This window comes from Oryctolagus cuniculus, chromosome 3 (assembly GCF_964237555.1).
Source record: "Oryctolagus cuniculus chromosome 3, mOryCun1.1, whole genome shotgun sequence".
Taxonomy (NCBI): domain Eukaryota; kingdom Metazoa; phylum Chordata; class Mammalia; order Lagomorpha; family Leporidae; genus Oryctolagus; species Oryctolagus cuniculus.
In genome coordinates, this window is record NC_091434.1 from 32,769,901 (window position 1) to 32,786,218 (window position 16,318).

General features: G+C 42.9%; 1 protein-coding gene across 5 annotated transcripts in view; it reads left to right on the plus strand.

Moving 5' to 3' along the window:
* KLF7 (KLF transcription factor 7) overlaps positions 1–16,318 on the plus strand; it is a 98,470-nt gene that overhangs the window by 60,471 nt on the left and 21,681 nt on the right. The gene's annotated exons all lie outside the window — the stretch shown is intronic.

Sequence of the window (16,318 nt, forward strand, 5' to 3'; positions counted from 1 at the left end):
AGAATGCGTTTTCAAAGCTTTTACTGCTGAACTGTAAAAGAGCCTGTCCCATTCCATTTCTCATTTAGAGATAATTATTTCTTTTGCAGGCTTAACACATGATACAAATGAATTTCGTTGTGTTTATGGCCAAGAAATTAAATGGCTTAATATTTGCCATGCTATTTAACTCACACAAATGCTGTGTGATTTATCTTACTTATTCTTGATGACTACAAAGTCAGAATAGCTAAGAAAATTAAGTGTTTGTATTGTCTATACCTATATTTTATCTGTTTTATTGAGTTTAAGAATCTTTGGTTCTAATTCTTTTTGCCTATTTTAAGAAAGCAAAATGTTTTTGAAGACGTAAACAAATGAAAGATATTGATTGTTGAAATTATATCTGAGTAGTAGTGCATTTGCATATTTTAGGAAATTTGTGGCAAGAAATAATAGACAGTTCTGCCTAAACTGGTTCCTTAGGGACAAAGCTGAAGAAAGCTGTGGATGGGTGGACCTTGGTGTGGAAATAGTATGTTCTTTCTTAGCTATATGAGAGCTTTGCAGGGTGAGTTTGACCAAATTATTTCTGTGTCTTTATTTTTCTTGGTATGATAAATGTGGAGTTCAGGTCAATTCTGTTGATACTTTTTTTTTTTACCTACTTTTTGGAGGATATTTAGATATGAGTTCAATGTCTTAAGAAGGAAATCTCTTGGTAGATAGAGGAATTATAAGTTCATTAATGGGCTGCACATCCAAACGCAGGTTCTGATGCTGCAGGCACATGTAGATCTCCTCTCTGTATTCAGAAAAGCACACAGTGAAGAAGAGTTGCTTTCTAATATTCTGCCCAAAGGATCTGTGGGGTTCTCTGAGCCACGGGCTCTTGCATTGTCTTCCAGAGATCTGAAGAAAGAACAGCGTTAACACAGGAAAATGGATCCTGGAAAGTGGAAGGAACAGCAGACATTACCCCTGGAGGGTCTACTCCTTTGAGGAGTGTTTATCTATAGATGTTTCTTTGTGAGATCCATCTATTTTCTATTTACTCCCCAAAGGAAATATTCTTAATCAGGGGTTCTAATTGGCAGGACCCTCTTTCCCATTTGATAGCCTTTGCTTGCTTAGAATTAGCTGTGAAACATTGGAACGCTTCTAACCCACCAATGTACCTGCTGCCCCCATCCCCTCCCACCAGTCATATATTTTTAAAGTTTGTTTACTTTGATTTATTTGAAAGGCAGGGAGGAGAGAAAGAGGGAAGAGAGTAGAAGAGAGGAGAAGAGAGGAGAAGAGAAGAGAGGAGAGGAGAGGAGAGGAGAAGGAAGGGGAGGGAAGGGGAGGGGAGGGGAGGAGAGGAGAGGAGAGCAGAGGAGAGAGAGAGATATTTTCTATCCTGTGGTTCACTCTCAGGTATCCACAGTGACAGCCAGGGTGGACAAGGTTGAAGCTAGGAGCCGAGAACTCCATCCAGATCTCCAGCATGGGTGGCAGTGACTCAAGCACCTGAGCCATCAGCTGCTGCCTTCCCAGGATGCACATTAGCAGGAAGCTGACTTGGAAATGGAGGCAAGACCTGAACCCAAGGCACTCTACTGTGGGATGCAGGCACACCAAGCAGTGGCTTAACTCACTGTGCCACAGTGCCCACCATGCCCCCTCCCCTGCACCCTCAAGCCCAACAACCAGACCTTTTAGATTTTCTGTGGTTTTTCTTGGTGTGCATCTTCTACAAAAAGAATGCCTAATGAGCAAAGCCAGGGACAGGGGCTGGAGAGGAGGCTTTCCAGCCCAGGGAAACTTTTCCTGTCTGTTTCCTAGTACTATCATTGTGTGAGCTGAAAGGGCTGTAGGCACAGTTTATGGGATCAGTTACCACCAGCCCACTGCTAAACATTTTTAAAAATCTGTGGTGAGGAGAAAACAGCAATAATTAAAATTAAGTGAACAGCTTTTGCTCTATTAAGGCATTAAGTCTTTGTGTAAACACATTCACACTGTGCAAACCTAGGTCTTTTCAGTTGGGTGATTTAGATGGCGAGGCCACTGGGTCAAGGGCCCGTGTTGGCATGGTTCGGAAGGTCACCTGCTCCTTTGCGCCTGTATTCGGCTGCAGACGGCTTCGAGTGCAGTGGTTCCTTGGCTGCTTGCTGCAGCACAAAGAGAAGCCGGCTGGCATTTGGCAGAGAGCGCTCCGTGACAAGGGGGGGAGGAGAAAACTGCGCACACAGCGAGCCTGCCGCATAGGAGCCAGTGGGGAGTACTTGGGAACCTCCAGGGCCCAGGCAATGAGGCTGCTTGAATGTGGAGAAAACAGCAGTTATAAAATATAAATGTGTTTATTATTACACTGGGCCTATGCTATATAATTTTACACACACTCATATTTGTGATTTATGGCCCCAGCTCCATATGGAAGAGAAGCCTGCTAATTTACTCAAATTGATAGGGCGGCCTCTGAAGATGATCAGATGGAAGGAGCACGAGCTGCCCCCAAAACGATTAAAAAACAAAAACAAAACCAAAAAAACAACGAAGAAGAAGTTGGGGGAGGGTGGGGGCGGCTGCTATGTAAGCGGCTTCCTTTGTTCATTTATTTTGATAAGCAGAGCTTTGCTTTAATTATTCATGATAATGCTTGCCCTGGAAAGAGCAGGCCCCTGATGGCACAGCTGCCGCCGGCTGGTGTGAGTTCTCTGTGCTCTTAACACTGGAAAGGCCCGCTTGGCTTTCCACGGGATTTGTCCTGCTTTCTGCTGTGCGAGGTGAGAAGCAGCTAGGTTCCATTTACACCCAGTGCCTCGGCTTTAGGGGGTGGAGCGGGCACTCACGGGCTGAAATGGAGGAGAAATCTTCAGTGATAACAGCCGTTCTGGCACATTCCCCATCTGTGGGGCACCCGTTGAATCCTTGTAAGGTAGGTGGTGATGTTCCCATCTTCAGGATGAGAAAATGGAAGCCTAGGAGGGCTCGGGGATGCCTGTTCACAAGTGTGAGTCGCACTCCGGAGCTGGCTGCCTTGCAGTGTTGTGTTCGGCTTTCCTAGGGAGGAAGCCAGGAAGAGGGTGCTGCTGGAAAGACCCTGCCCCCACCTTGCCACCCCAGCCCAGACCATTTGCTGTGCTTTCAGCTCATTTCCTGGTCTTTGCTTCCCGAAGTGCTTCTTGGCAGAATGTTGAGGCCCTTGCTCTGGGAGCACTTGAGAAGGAGAGCATTTTGGAACAGCATGTGCTGGATCCCAGGTTCTCAGAGCATCTGTGATTGCCACATCTTATAGCCGAGCTTCACACAGACAAGCTACTAGATTTGACCACATTTTCCATAGAAGTGAAAATACTAGAGGATGGATACATCCGCTCTGCTTACCGTAGCACCCTCAAGATATCCTTGGTGCGCATACTTCCAACCAGCTTCCATCTCTTTGGGGCACTGCTTCCTGAATGTTTTGTACTTGGCCACTTCCCTCCATCTCTACTGCTATGAGTGTGTCATCCAAGGTCCAGCCATCATCTTCTCTCTCCTGGGAGTTGGTAGGGCCTCCACGCTGGTCTGCTCATTGTCCTCTTCGGCCCATTCTCCATTTGGTAGCCAGGGTGATGCTCATAATTTTTTTTAAATTTTATTTATTTATTTCGAAGTGGGGCATGGTGGGGAGAAACAGAGACAGAGGCAGAAACAGATATCTTCCATTTGTTGGTTCACTCTCCAAATACAACAACCAGAGCTAGTGAGGCCAAAGCCAGGAGTATGGAACTCCATCCAGGTCTCCTGTATGGGTGTCAGGAACCCGAGTGCTTGGGCTAACATCTGCTGCCTCCCAGGTGCAGGAATGCTGGATTGGGAATGCAGAGCAGCTGGGCTGGCACCAGGTACTCTGATATGGGATAGCAGCATCCCAAGAGCCCCACCAGAGTGATATTTTTAAAGCTCAATTCTTATAAAACGTGCTTCTGCTTAAAACCTCACAATGGTTGACTTTATGTTCAAATTCTTTTTTTTAAGATTTTATTTATTTATTTATTTGACAGGTAGAGTTATAGACAGTGAGAGAGAGAGACGGAGAGAAAGGTCTTCCTTCCATTGGTTCACTCCCCAAATGGCCGCTACGGCCAGAGCTACACCGATCAGAAGCCAGGAGCCAGGTGCTTCCTCCTGGTCTCCCATATGGGTGCAGGGGTCCAAGCACTTGGGCCATCCTCCACTGCCTTCCCAGGCCACAGCAGAGAGCTGGACTGGAAGAGGAGCACCTGGGACTAGAACTCAGCGCCCATATGAGATGCCGGCGCTGCAGTTGGATTAACCTAGTGAGCCACCACGCCAGCGCCTATGTTCAAATTCTTAAACATGATCTAGAAAAATACTTTCCAATAGAAATATAATGTGAGCCACATATATAATTTAGAATTTTCTAGCAACCATAATTTAAAATTAATTATGCTAATTAATTTTGATACTGTATTTTAGCTAGTTAAATATATCTGAAATATTATCATGTTAACATAAAATCAACTATTGATGAGTGACTTTACATTCTTTTGCTTCTTTTTTTCATCTTGTAGTTGTTGAAATCCAATGTGTGTTTTACACTTGGGACACATCTCCATTCAGATTGCTCAATTTCCAGTGCTCAGGGACTACCTGTGCAAGTGGCTACCACACTGGCCCATGCAGCTGTGTAAGTCCTTGTGTGGTCTGACCTGTGACTGTTCTATAGTCACATTGTATCCTTCTGTCCTTGTAGGGCACACACTCCTATCCCCTTCTTTGTCCTGCTCCTGGACTAGTGGGGAAGAATATGGCATAGATGTAAACAATTCCCATTCCAGTGATGGAGTTGGAGAAGAAGCCCTATACTGACCCATCATGATTCTACCCTTCTACAGGTCTCACTGGCAGCACAAGGTGTGTGGCAGGAATGAACGCCTTGGTTTGCTGTCAGCCTCAAGGGTTTCCATTTTTAGTTTATCTAGAGCTGTGTTAGGCAGCATAGATGTTTCTTAAGGAAGTGAAGGGAATGAAATGAAAAACACTGGACAAGTTATAGAGGTTGTTTTCCTCTGTGAAAACTGGAGGGCCCACCCACACTAAGGTTCTCCAGCGAGTGACCTCTCTGTGAGCTAAGGATGATGCCACAGGCCCTGGGGGAAGCTGAGCAAGTTGTAGATCACGCTGTGGCCTCTAGTCTAAACAGGTTCCATTCCTTTGCTTACTTATTTATTTTTTAATTTTAAAATTTTATATAAGGGGAACTAGCATCATGTATTTCATATATACAGTTTTAAGAACATAATGATACTTCCCAGTCTAACCCACCTTCCTCACTTGCTCCCATTCTCCATCCCTCCTCCTTCCTTTCTTATTTTTCTTTTAATTTTTGCAATGACATACTTTCAATTTACTTTATAATCATGAGTTTAACCCTCCACTAAATAAAGAAGTCAACAAACAGTAAATAGAAAAACCACTGTTTCTCAAGAGTATAGACATGGGCTATAAACAATAATCAAATCTTAAAATGCCAATTTTGCTTGTATATATTACATTATTTCCTGTTGAAACACTTGTTTTATCTGAAAAATGCTTACAGAAATAATGTGAGCATTTGTTCTATTTTAATTGTTGGCACTTAAATAAGTGGCAGAGTTGACTACTTCGAGGGTGAGACCACCTGGGTTTGAGTCTTGTCTGGATGAATTTACAAGCTGATGAACGTAAGGGATGGCATACTTTCTCCGATCCTCAGTTTCCTCATCTAGGATAGACACTTGTGTCTCATGGAACTATTGAGAATACTGAAGGATAGAATACACATGAAGCACCGGCCTCTCCAGAGTGGATGCTCAATAAATTATAGCCAACATCCTTTTCCCCGTGTTTGTAAAACACTACCCACACTGAAGACAGGTAGAACTGGACGACAGGTGTTGGCCCAGGATGATCAGTTCAGGTTTCTTCTCTCCAAAGATAGATTTATTGTTTAGCTTGTTTATGGATAATGTTTTGTGCTTCTCCCACATTTTGTTTTCTGTAAATGTACCCGTGAGAGGAAGGACAGTATATATGTTGCATCAGGTTTGTTTACCTGTATAGCCAGTAGAAAAGCCCAGTGTTTCAGTGGATGAGATTTGCAATGCAGTCAGATATGCACCAAATTTTAGTGGAACAGGGTGCTTTGGGTTGTTTTTCAACATGTGGTATTGAGTTTGTGCTGTTTGATCCAAACACTTTGGCTTTCTGATGAATAACACATTGCAAGTCAGGGAGATAAGGCTTGGAGTCTTATCTCTGATGAATAAATGAAACAGCAGCCTCAGGAGGTGGTCTGCTTTTAATACCTTAGCACTGTCTCAGCCAGAAACGGATGATTGCAGGCCCTTTATTTACCTAGGAAGGTATACCCCGATACTGGATGCTGGTATGAGTCAAGTTATACGAAGAGGGATTTTTCATGGGGAATATTTTAATAAATACTTTTCCTGTAGAGTGCTTTGACTTACTGTCTGTTTCTACCCTTCCCAATATCCCTCTGAAGCCAATACCAAAGAAGGATTGGACACATTTTCCAGAGGATGAAAGTGAGAATCCAAGAGAATGTAACCACTATGAACATGGGGTAAATAGTTATAGTAGGAATCTAGGCTCTCTGATTGTGAGTTGTGTGTGTGTGTGTGTGTGTGTTTACCACACTGTACCCATATATGTGAGATACCATTTCCAGGAACCTCAGCAACCTTGCTGAAACAAAATGAGATTGATGTGTGAAATAATATCTGTCTTGCAGTTATTGACCATTTGGAAATATGTAATTGTCTTTTGTTCATTTCTGTTCCCCTTGCAATTAATTAGGCCATAAATGAAGCTTTGTGACAGAGACTACTAGCTAATGAAGCTTAAAGATATAAGTTTTTTCCTTTCTTTTTTTAAAATAAAATCCAGGCTCATGGGCAGCTCTGCTCTGAGAGGCTGTCAGAAGCCCAAACTCCTTCTGTTCTATTGGCTCCCATCCCCTGACCCTCTCTGACCCCACTGCCTAGGGTCTCTATTCCTAAGGAATTGCCCAGGTCCTCTCAATTCCACGTGGCCATCACCAGGCCTGCTTTCCAGGAACCTGGTTTTCTTGGATTGCTTTTGAAAATGGGGAGGGGAAGAGTTGTCCCAGTCTTTGAAACTACAGTTCAAAATTGCACTTGTCACTTCTGCTCACATCTCATCAGTTAGAACTTAGTCATATATTGACAAGCAACTGCAAAAGAGCTGGAAAATGTAGTCTTTATTCTGCTGGCCATGAACTCAAATACATTTATGAGTACCCTTACTACAGAGAAAAGGCAGAACAAATACAGGGGACAACTGGAAGTTGCAGCTCTGCTTTGGGTTTTAAGAATAGTTTTGTTCTAGCTTGTGATGCACACATTTTAACTTCAAACACTTTGAAAGTGTGCTGAAATTCTAAAGGCATGACATGGCGAAGGAGAGATCCTAATACATTCTATTTTGCTATTTTGTGATAACGTTGCAAAATCAAAGTAACTGCATGAAAACTAGATTCCTGTGGGATAGCAGAAGTTCTGAATGGGATCTTAATTTACATTTTTGTTTCATGAGACTGTTACTTTATTGGAATAATATGAAGAGACTGGGAAATGAATAACTTGAGAGAGCAAGCCCCTCCAGAGTGTAAAGTCACATTGTATTGACATTTGCCTCCCAGGATGCCTTTATTCTTCATTAGAACAATAAAGACAAAGTATTTTGTAGCTGTGGGCTTAGCACAGACAAAATTAAGCCTGTCTGAGGTTAGAGGTATGTAGGCTGACAGACTTCTGGAGGTGTTTCTACATATGTAGGTGTCAATATGTCTGTGCTGAATTGTTTGTAGATTGGTAGGCAAGGGGAGAGGTTTTGTGTGTGTGTGTGTGTGTGTTAGAGTGGTTTCTGTGGCAACTTCAATCATTTTTTCTTGCTAATTATTTCTATTAGGGAGCAGTAGAAAGAGGATGAAGGAAGAAGGAAGGAACATCCAACTTGATCAGTCACTTCTGAGAGGATATGCTTTTTGGAATAATAGGGCCATGTGTTGTGCCCAGCTTTGAGAGTACAAATAGGCACAGGTTTGGGTGCAGCCTCAGGGCAACCAGTTTCTTCATAGGGTAGTTTGTCGTCAATGCGCTTGAGGATATGACTGCTGCCACCTGTTTAATTGATTGTTGAGATTCTTCCTTGTACATTTATCCTTTGCCTCTATGATGGTAAGTTGTTATCTCTTGTATCTGAACTTTGGCATGTGCTTGTCCTTCTCCCTGAAATGCTCACTGCCTTTGTTCGTGGCATCCTCCAAGTTTCAAGGCAGCTCATATCTTCTGGAATTCCTCCTCCGTGTGTTGTATGCACTGGTTTATCAAACATATTGGGCCCTGTGCTCTCACCTGAGAAGTTCTCTAATGTAGAAGCCTTTTTCTTTTTAGCTTTAATAACTAGCCATGTGAACATTAGAGCCAATTTGGAATTCAACTTATTATACTATAGGGACTGTATTTTTACTGTCAGTGAAGTAAGCCAGAAGTCTTAGTAATTTGACTTTGTGGAGGCACTGGCTTTATAGTGCTGTGGGTTAAGCTGCTGCTTGTGATGCTGGCATCCCATATCAGTATGCTGGTTCAGCACTTGGCTTCTCTACTTCTGGTCCAGCCCTCTGCTAGTGTGCCTGGGAAGGCAGTGGATGATAACCCAAGTCCTTGGGCTTCTGCAACCCATATAGGACAGCAGGATAGAGAGTTCCTGGCTTCTGGCTTCAGCCTCATTCAGCCCTGGCTGTTGCAGCCATTTGAGAAATGAGGCAATGGATGGAAGATCTCTCTCTTTCGTGGGGAGCAACTGGGAGCAACTCGGACTAGACTAAGTTACTGGAATTAAGACTTATTCTATGCATCTGCTCTCCCACAATATGGCGCTGGGAGAGGAGGAAACAGCTTCTACCCAGCTGCCTCTCACCAACTTGACAAGCTGCAGGACCTGCTCCTGATTGGAGGAGAGCAGCGTACTCGGCGTGTGGGTAGCAGAGTTGGGATTGGAGGAAGAGGACTATAAAGGAGGAGAGAGACAACATGCACCAGGAACATCTATCTGAAGGAACATCTGAAGGAACACCTGAGCAGCCCCCGACAGAGCCGGCCGGCGGTGTGCCGCTCCCCCGCGGAAGTGGGGAAAGTGGCAGGGGGAACCGCCCTTCCACGGAGGTGGAAGGGACGGTAGCCAACCCGGGAAGAACCAGCAGCAAACCCGGGGAGGGCCGAGCAGACGAAAGAACAGCGCAGGATCCTGTGTCGTTCCTCCATGAAGAGGGGGAGCGACATAATGGTGCCCTGACTCGGATAGGAAGCCTAGGCAGGGTTTAGTGTCATTCCTCCATGAAGAGGGGGAGCGACATCTCTCTTCTCTGTCTCTCCCCTTCTCTCTGTCACTGTTTCTTTTTTAAAAATTAATTTTATTTATTGAAAAGTTATGCTTACACAGAGAGCAGGATAGATGCAGAGATAAAGAGAGATCTTCCATGAGCTGGTTCACTCCCCAAATGGACACAACAGCTGGGACTGGGCCAGGCCAAAGCTGGAAGCCTAGAACTCCATCTGGGTCTCCCATATTCCCATATGAGTGTCAGAGGCTCAAGCACTTGGTCCATTTTCCACTGCTTTCCCAGGTGTGTTGGCAGGGAGCTAGATCAGAGTGGAACAGCTGGACTGAACTGGGACTCATATGGTATACCAGCATTGCAGGTGGCAGTTTAAACTAGTGCTCCGTAATGCCAGACCTGTGCCTTTCAAATAAATAAATACATCTTAAAAGACAAACATTCGACTTTGCCTGCTCAGTGTGGACAGAGAGGTGTAGTTTGGAGATAATGCATATTAGGGCTTATGAGTATAGAAAGCAAGGTGGTAACAAAGACTTCTGTACTATTGAGTTTTGATTGCTCACTGGCATTTTAATGAACAAACCTCATATTGAGTGCACTCAGTGCGCCTGAGCCCGTGCTGGACTTTGTGGACGATAAACAAAGGGAAATTTGAAGCCTTTAGGCTAGTGTCCGCCTGCACGTTGGAGACCTAATCAGTGTTTATTGAATTGGAGATGGAGGATGAGCCAGTGTTAAAAGCACTTTCCAGCTAATGTGGATGGAGGAAGGCAAGACAAGGGATCAAGACATCAAATGATGAAAATCTACAGGTAAGAGTAACTAAGCGGCCAAAGACTGAAAGCTTAGACCGGCTGTAGTTTTCTGAGGAGGCGAAATACTTGGAGATGTGGTGTCAGTCATCCCCAAAATGGGAAAGGCTGGGGAGGGCTTTTAGGGCTGTGGGAGAGTAGAGGGTTTATGTCAGGCCCACTGGATGAGAAGGGCAGAAAGGCAGGTGACACAGGTCCATGACCATGTTTCCTAAATATGTAAGCAGTCGTATGTGAACAGTGCCTGTCCTAGGTTGCCATTTTCAAAATAAGAAGCTTCGATGTTCTTTTTGGATTATTTTCCTTAGAATTTGTACTTGAGGAAGGCACATATTTGGGTTGCTTTATCTAATGAGGAGATTCAGTCTCTGAATAAAATATTTGATGACATTGGAAGAGAATTATGTAGACATATTGATGTTTTAAAACCTTCTCTAATTCGATATTTGCCTCAAAAAATCTCTAGGCAACTGGATCTATGTCTATTCAACTTCAGTGGTAGCCATCTAGGGGAAGGCCCTTTTCTCCATTATCTGTACATGAATTATTCTACTTGGGCTTCCTGAAGATACGGCTACATCTTTTGTTTTTGAATTTTAGGGCAATTTACCCTATGATCTGTTGATATGTGTAGACCAATTCTCCACCATCTGCATTTATATAATTAGGGAATAACAATTAATGTTATCATTAGCTTAATCAGAACAAATTCAAGATGCTGAAGCTAATCGTTTTGTAGCTCCCCAAAGCAGATCTTGGGTGGTTTTTGGATTATCCTCTCCTATGGTTTTTTTTATACCATTGGCCATGTAGTTTTAAATGTTCATATATCAGGAAGTTAACATTTGATCCTGACAGTAAATGACTCTGTTTTCGGTTTTCCAATTTTTAGTTAGCAAAAAGAAAAAAAAATCAATATATCCAGGACAACAAATTAGGCGTTGTCAGCTAATATGTTATGTGCCCACTGATGGGTGACCATGGGTCCCTGCTCTGAGGAAGCTTGCTTTGGTCTTCCTTCCTCTCCCTAGCTGTACTCACCCTCCATGCTTCTCCGTTTTCCATGGTTCCTAGGCATCCAGTCCTCCCATATTGTCCCCAGCCCTCTGAAGACCTCCTCAGTAGAGGGGTCATATAGGGTCAGCAGCTCTCAAAGCTGTGTGCCCCACAGTTATCCTTTTTCTTCAGCCACCCTCCCTGCAAGAATAGGTTCCTTAGTTTGGAATTCTATACGTAAGTTGCCAACGTCTGAAATCAGTTCGATCTTTAGGGGCAGTTTCCTGATGTCTGTTGTTTACTATGAAAGAATGTACTCCTGCTTTAGTGGTATCGTCCCTTGTGGAGCAGCTTGGTCACGCCTTTGGCATTAGTCGTAGTGGGAAATGTTATTTATAGTGACAGTAATTTTCTTCTCTTTTTCTTAACATGATTCAAAAATTAATAGTTTGATCATTGTTCTAATAAAAAGAGGCTGTTTCTTTATATGTGCTCTGCAAGATGGCTATTGTTACATCTGAATGCAAAAACCAAAGGTGAGTTTAAAATGTGTATTTTTTAACAATAAAATTTCTACCTACATATATCATATTGAATTTTAGGGAACTTAACTTACACATAATAATTTGAGGGAACTTAACTTACACTGCTAAATGGAGGATATGTCCTACAAGTTAATTTCAAATAAATTTACATGGTATAGTTATTATCTTGGAAAGAAAAGATGAATGTTTTATTAACTTTTCTCCTCAAATTTAGTAAAAATCTAGCTTTGAATTTTATTTTAACTATAATTTATTTTAGTAATCACTAAAATATATTTACATTTCCAAGCTGACATGAAATTTCTTTGGATTTATATCTAACAAAAGCTGATGAAATAATTTTTAAAATTAATGTTGAACAATAGAAAGAATAAAAATAAGACAAAAGTGTAGGAAAACATTAACTCTGTTGCTAAAAAGACATGTAGTTTCTTCAAGTGGTCGTTCTTACCTGTTTCAAAACTTGAGAAAATGTAGTATAGGTAAGAATGTTGTTGAGGTGTAAATTCTAAAGTGAGTCCACAATCTTTTGAGAATTACTGTAATATCTATCTTAAGAGGTGTGAGGTTTTGCTTGCTTTGGTTGAATAGGGATGGTGTTAGTTATACTTCTCTCAGTCTACTAGAAAGTAGAACACTCTACACCTTTTTAAAGAGAAACTTGAATTTGAGGATCTAAACTTTATTAAAGATTTATTTCTTTATTTAAAGATGGAGTTACAGAGAGAGGGAGAGGCAGACACACAGAGAGATCTTCCATTTGATGGTCCAAGGCTGGACCAGGCCAAAGCCAGGAGTCGGGAGCCTCGTCCAGGTCTCCCACATTGGGGGTAGGAGCCCAAATACTCTGGCTATCTTCCTCTGCTCTTCCCAGGCCATAAACAGAGAGCTGGATCAGAAGTGGAGCAGCCAGGACTCGAACCAGTGCCCACATGGGATGCTGGCTTCACAGGTGGCAGTTTTACATGCTATACTCCAATGCCAGCCCTGACTTTGAGAATTTGTGGCAGTTTTACATGCTATACTCCAATGCCAGCCCTGACTTTGAGAATTTTATGTTATGCCTTGGTTTATGGGAAACATGAAACAATACTAAACACCATATATTGGAATGCCGCATTGCAAGAAATCTACAGTTTTCAACAGCTAAACTTCTTTAAGTATCTTGGCTGATTGCTAATTTTCACAACCAACCCAGTCTTCTTTCAGCATTTCAGATTCACCAAGAATCTAACACTTTGCATCCAAAGGAACACTTCAGAGAAATGTAACAATTGTTGAGGATGGAACATGGCTCTGCAGGATTTGCTTGGTCCTGTGTGTTTCCCTGGCCATGCTTCACGAGGCAGATGGGCTCATGAAGGGAGTCAGAGCATTGCTTGGGATCCAGTTCAAGTGTCATAGAGAAGCCCTTGTGTCCTCCCCATCTCCTACTCCCCCAGGGGACAGATGTCTCCATTCCCTTAGTTCCCCCTGGCTTCTTGTATCCTGCAAGCTCCATTGTAATACCATTGCCCTTATAATTACAATTTACATTCATTTGGGAATTTTTCACTGGAAAATCACTTCTGTGGTCCATGTCTTTTGAATCCTTATAGCTACGATGAAAGTGGGATGGGCTTTTAAAAATTTTGTTCCTTCTTCACATAGTTAAAATTGTAAGTCTTAAAGGAATTGATCGGCTCTCCAAGACCACATTGCTATTATGTGGAGAGCCAGAACCAGAATAACCCATGTTTTGAGACAAGTCTATTTTTTCCCATTAGAGCAGTTGTTCTTTATGCATGGTGTCTGGAACAACAGCATCTGCATCATCTGGGAATCTGCGAGAGGTGCATATTCTTTGACACCCCCCTCCCCCCCCCCCAGTGAATGAGACCTGTTAAATCAGAAACTCTCAGGGTGAGGTCCTGTCTTTTATCAAGCCATTCGGGGGAGTCCAAAACAAGCTGAAGTTTGAGCACCAACATACTAGAGGATTGCTATGGCAAGAGAGATGACCACGAGGGAAGAGAACTATTTCAAGATAGAAATTGCTTTGTGTTTCCTATGGCACTTTTATAGGTGATGGAAGAATATTGTCTGAGCTTCTAATATGGATTAAGTCTGTGGTACCCTCTGTGGAGAACAAGTCAAAGCTGTCTGCTGCCTTCATGAAATTCACATCCCAGCTAGAGAGAGAGGGATTCCAAATGTATTATTAAGTTTGGAGATGGAGTGTGGAATCAGAGAAGGTTTATTTGATTTGCTTGCCATTTGTGATTTTTATATTTGTTTGTATATTAGAGAGAGAATGTGTGCTGCCATCCACTGGTTCATTCCCCAAATGCCCACAATGGCCTTGGCTGGGACAGTTGAAAGCTGGAAACCAAGGATGTGATCCAGGTTTCTGAGAGGCAGGAACCCAATTATTTGAGCTGCCTCCTGTGTCTGCATTAGCAGGAAGGTGGGATCAGGAGCCAGAGCCAGGACCCACACCCAGGATCTCTGATTTGGGACACAGATGTCTACTGACCAGGCCACATGCATGGCTCTTCACTATGTTTTAAGAAGCTGCTATTCTCAGTACTTTCGTATTTGCTGTTCTTTAACCCTGCTAGACTTCTTCACTCTGCACCTAGTTAAATTCATCTCTTTCATATCTTGCCTTACATGTTAATTCCTCAGATTGCTGAACCCATGCATAGAGATTCTAAAAGCAGATTCTGACATGAAAGATCTGAGATGTGAACTTGGAATCTGAATTTTTAGCAAATGGGTGAGGCGATCCTGAAACAGCCACAGGGAAGGGAACCCTCAGAACAGAGGAGGGCTGTGGTTGCATTTGGTGGAGTCGTGGTTTCCAGACAGTCACGATGATAGTGATGGGAATAAAGAGAAAGGTGGAGATGAGAGACTCCATAAAGGTAGAGCAACTGGACTTGGCTACCACATCGTTCCCCCACTGGCTTTCCTGCAGCTCAGGGTCACTCTGAGATTCTGAGTCTAGGAAAGTGCTTTTTCCATAAAAGGAAATGTGGAAATGGAAACACTAGATGCAAGTCCATGGACTGAGCCTGGAGGAAAATATGGGAAGGAGGAGCCCCAAGGCTTGAATTGGTGGTGGAGTTTCTATGTAGAAAACATAATTTAAACCAGTGCTGTCCAAAGTAAAAATATATACAAGCCACATCTGTAAAATATAATTTAAAATTTGCTAATAACCTAATTTTTAAAAAGTAAGAAGCAGATAACATTACTTTTAATGATATATTTTACAGAAGCTAATACATCAAAATTTGAGCATTTCAATGTAAAATAAATATGGAAAAATTAATGAGATATATCCCACATTTTTTATGTTCTCTTTGAAATCCAATGTATATTAAATACATACAGCATATTTCAACCCATATGCTAAATTTCCAGTAGTGAGAGTTAAATGAAGTCCAACCAAACAAGAGTATAAAATATCTTTTGGAGCAGGTATTTAGCCTAGTGGTTAAGATAACTGAATTGCATATCAGAGTACCTGGCTCTAGCCCCTGATTCCAGCTTCCTGTTAATACAAACCCTGGGAGGCAGTGATGATGGCTCAAGTAATTGGATCCCTGTTACCCACATGGGAGATCTGTACTGAATTCCTGGCTCTTGGCTTCAGCTCTAGCTGGGGACCACTGTGGGCATCTGGGGAGTGAACCAGGGATGAACAGTCCTCTCTGTTCATCTGTTTCTTTTAAAAATAAATTAATTACTGGCCGGCGCCGCGGCTCACTAGGCTAATCCTCCGCCTAGCGGCGCCGGCACACCGGGTTCTAGTCCCGGTCGGGGCGCCGGATTCTGTCCCGGTTGCCCCTCTTCCAGGCCAGCCCTCTGCTGTGGCCAGGGAGTGCAGTGGAGGATGGCCCAGGTGCTTGGGCCCTGCACCCCATGGGAGACTAGGAAAAGCACCTGGCTCCTGGCTCCTGCCATCGGATCAGCGTGGTGCGCCGGCCGCAGCGCGCCGGCCGCGGCAGCCATTGGAGGGTGAACCAACGGCAAAGGAAGACCTTTCTCTCTGTCTCTCTCTCTCACTGTCCACTCTGCCTGTCAAAAAAAAAAAAAAAAATTAATTACTTTAAAAATATTTAATAAGTATAAAATATTTTATACTTCTTTAGATTTTAAATTTTAATTAATCACAGGTAATTAAAAAGTTCAGTTCTTTTTACTTGAGCAAAGTATTACTTGAGCAACATTTCAAGTGCTCATGGCCACATGTGACCAGTGGCTACTGTACTGGATGATGAAGTTGTCAACAGCCCCACCCCTTTTCACTTGCTGGAATAGGAGCTGTACCTCACTGAGGATATGCTGTAAGTTTAGATTACAGACCTTTGAGCAGCTATTTTTAGGTGGTGATTTGGGCTATGAAAAGTTAACCTAGTCTAGGATGGTCATTGTTTTATCATTGTTTCAAGAGTAAAAGAAGGAAGGCAGGAAGAAAGGCAGGAACAGTGTAAATGTTTGTATGCCCTGTGAAGGATCGGGTACTTTGTATAAATTCAGCAACTCAAGTCCCAGCAGCTAGTGGGCCTTTGGATGTGCAA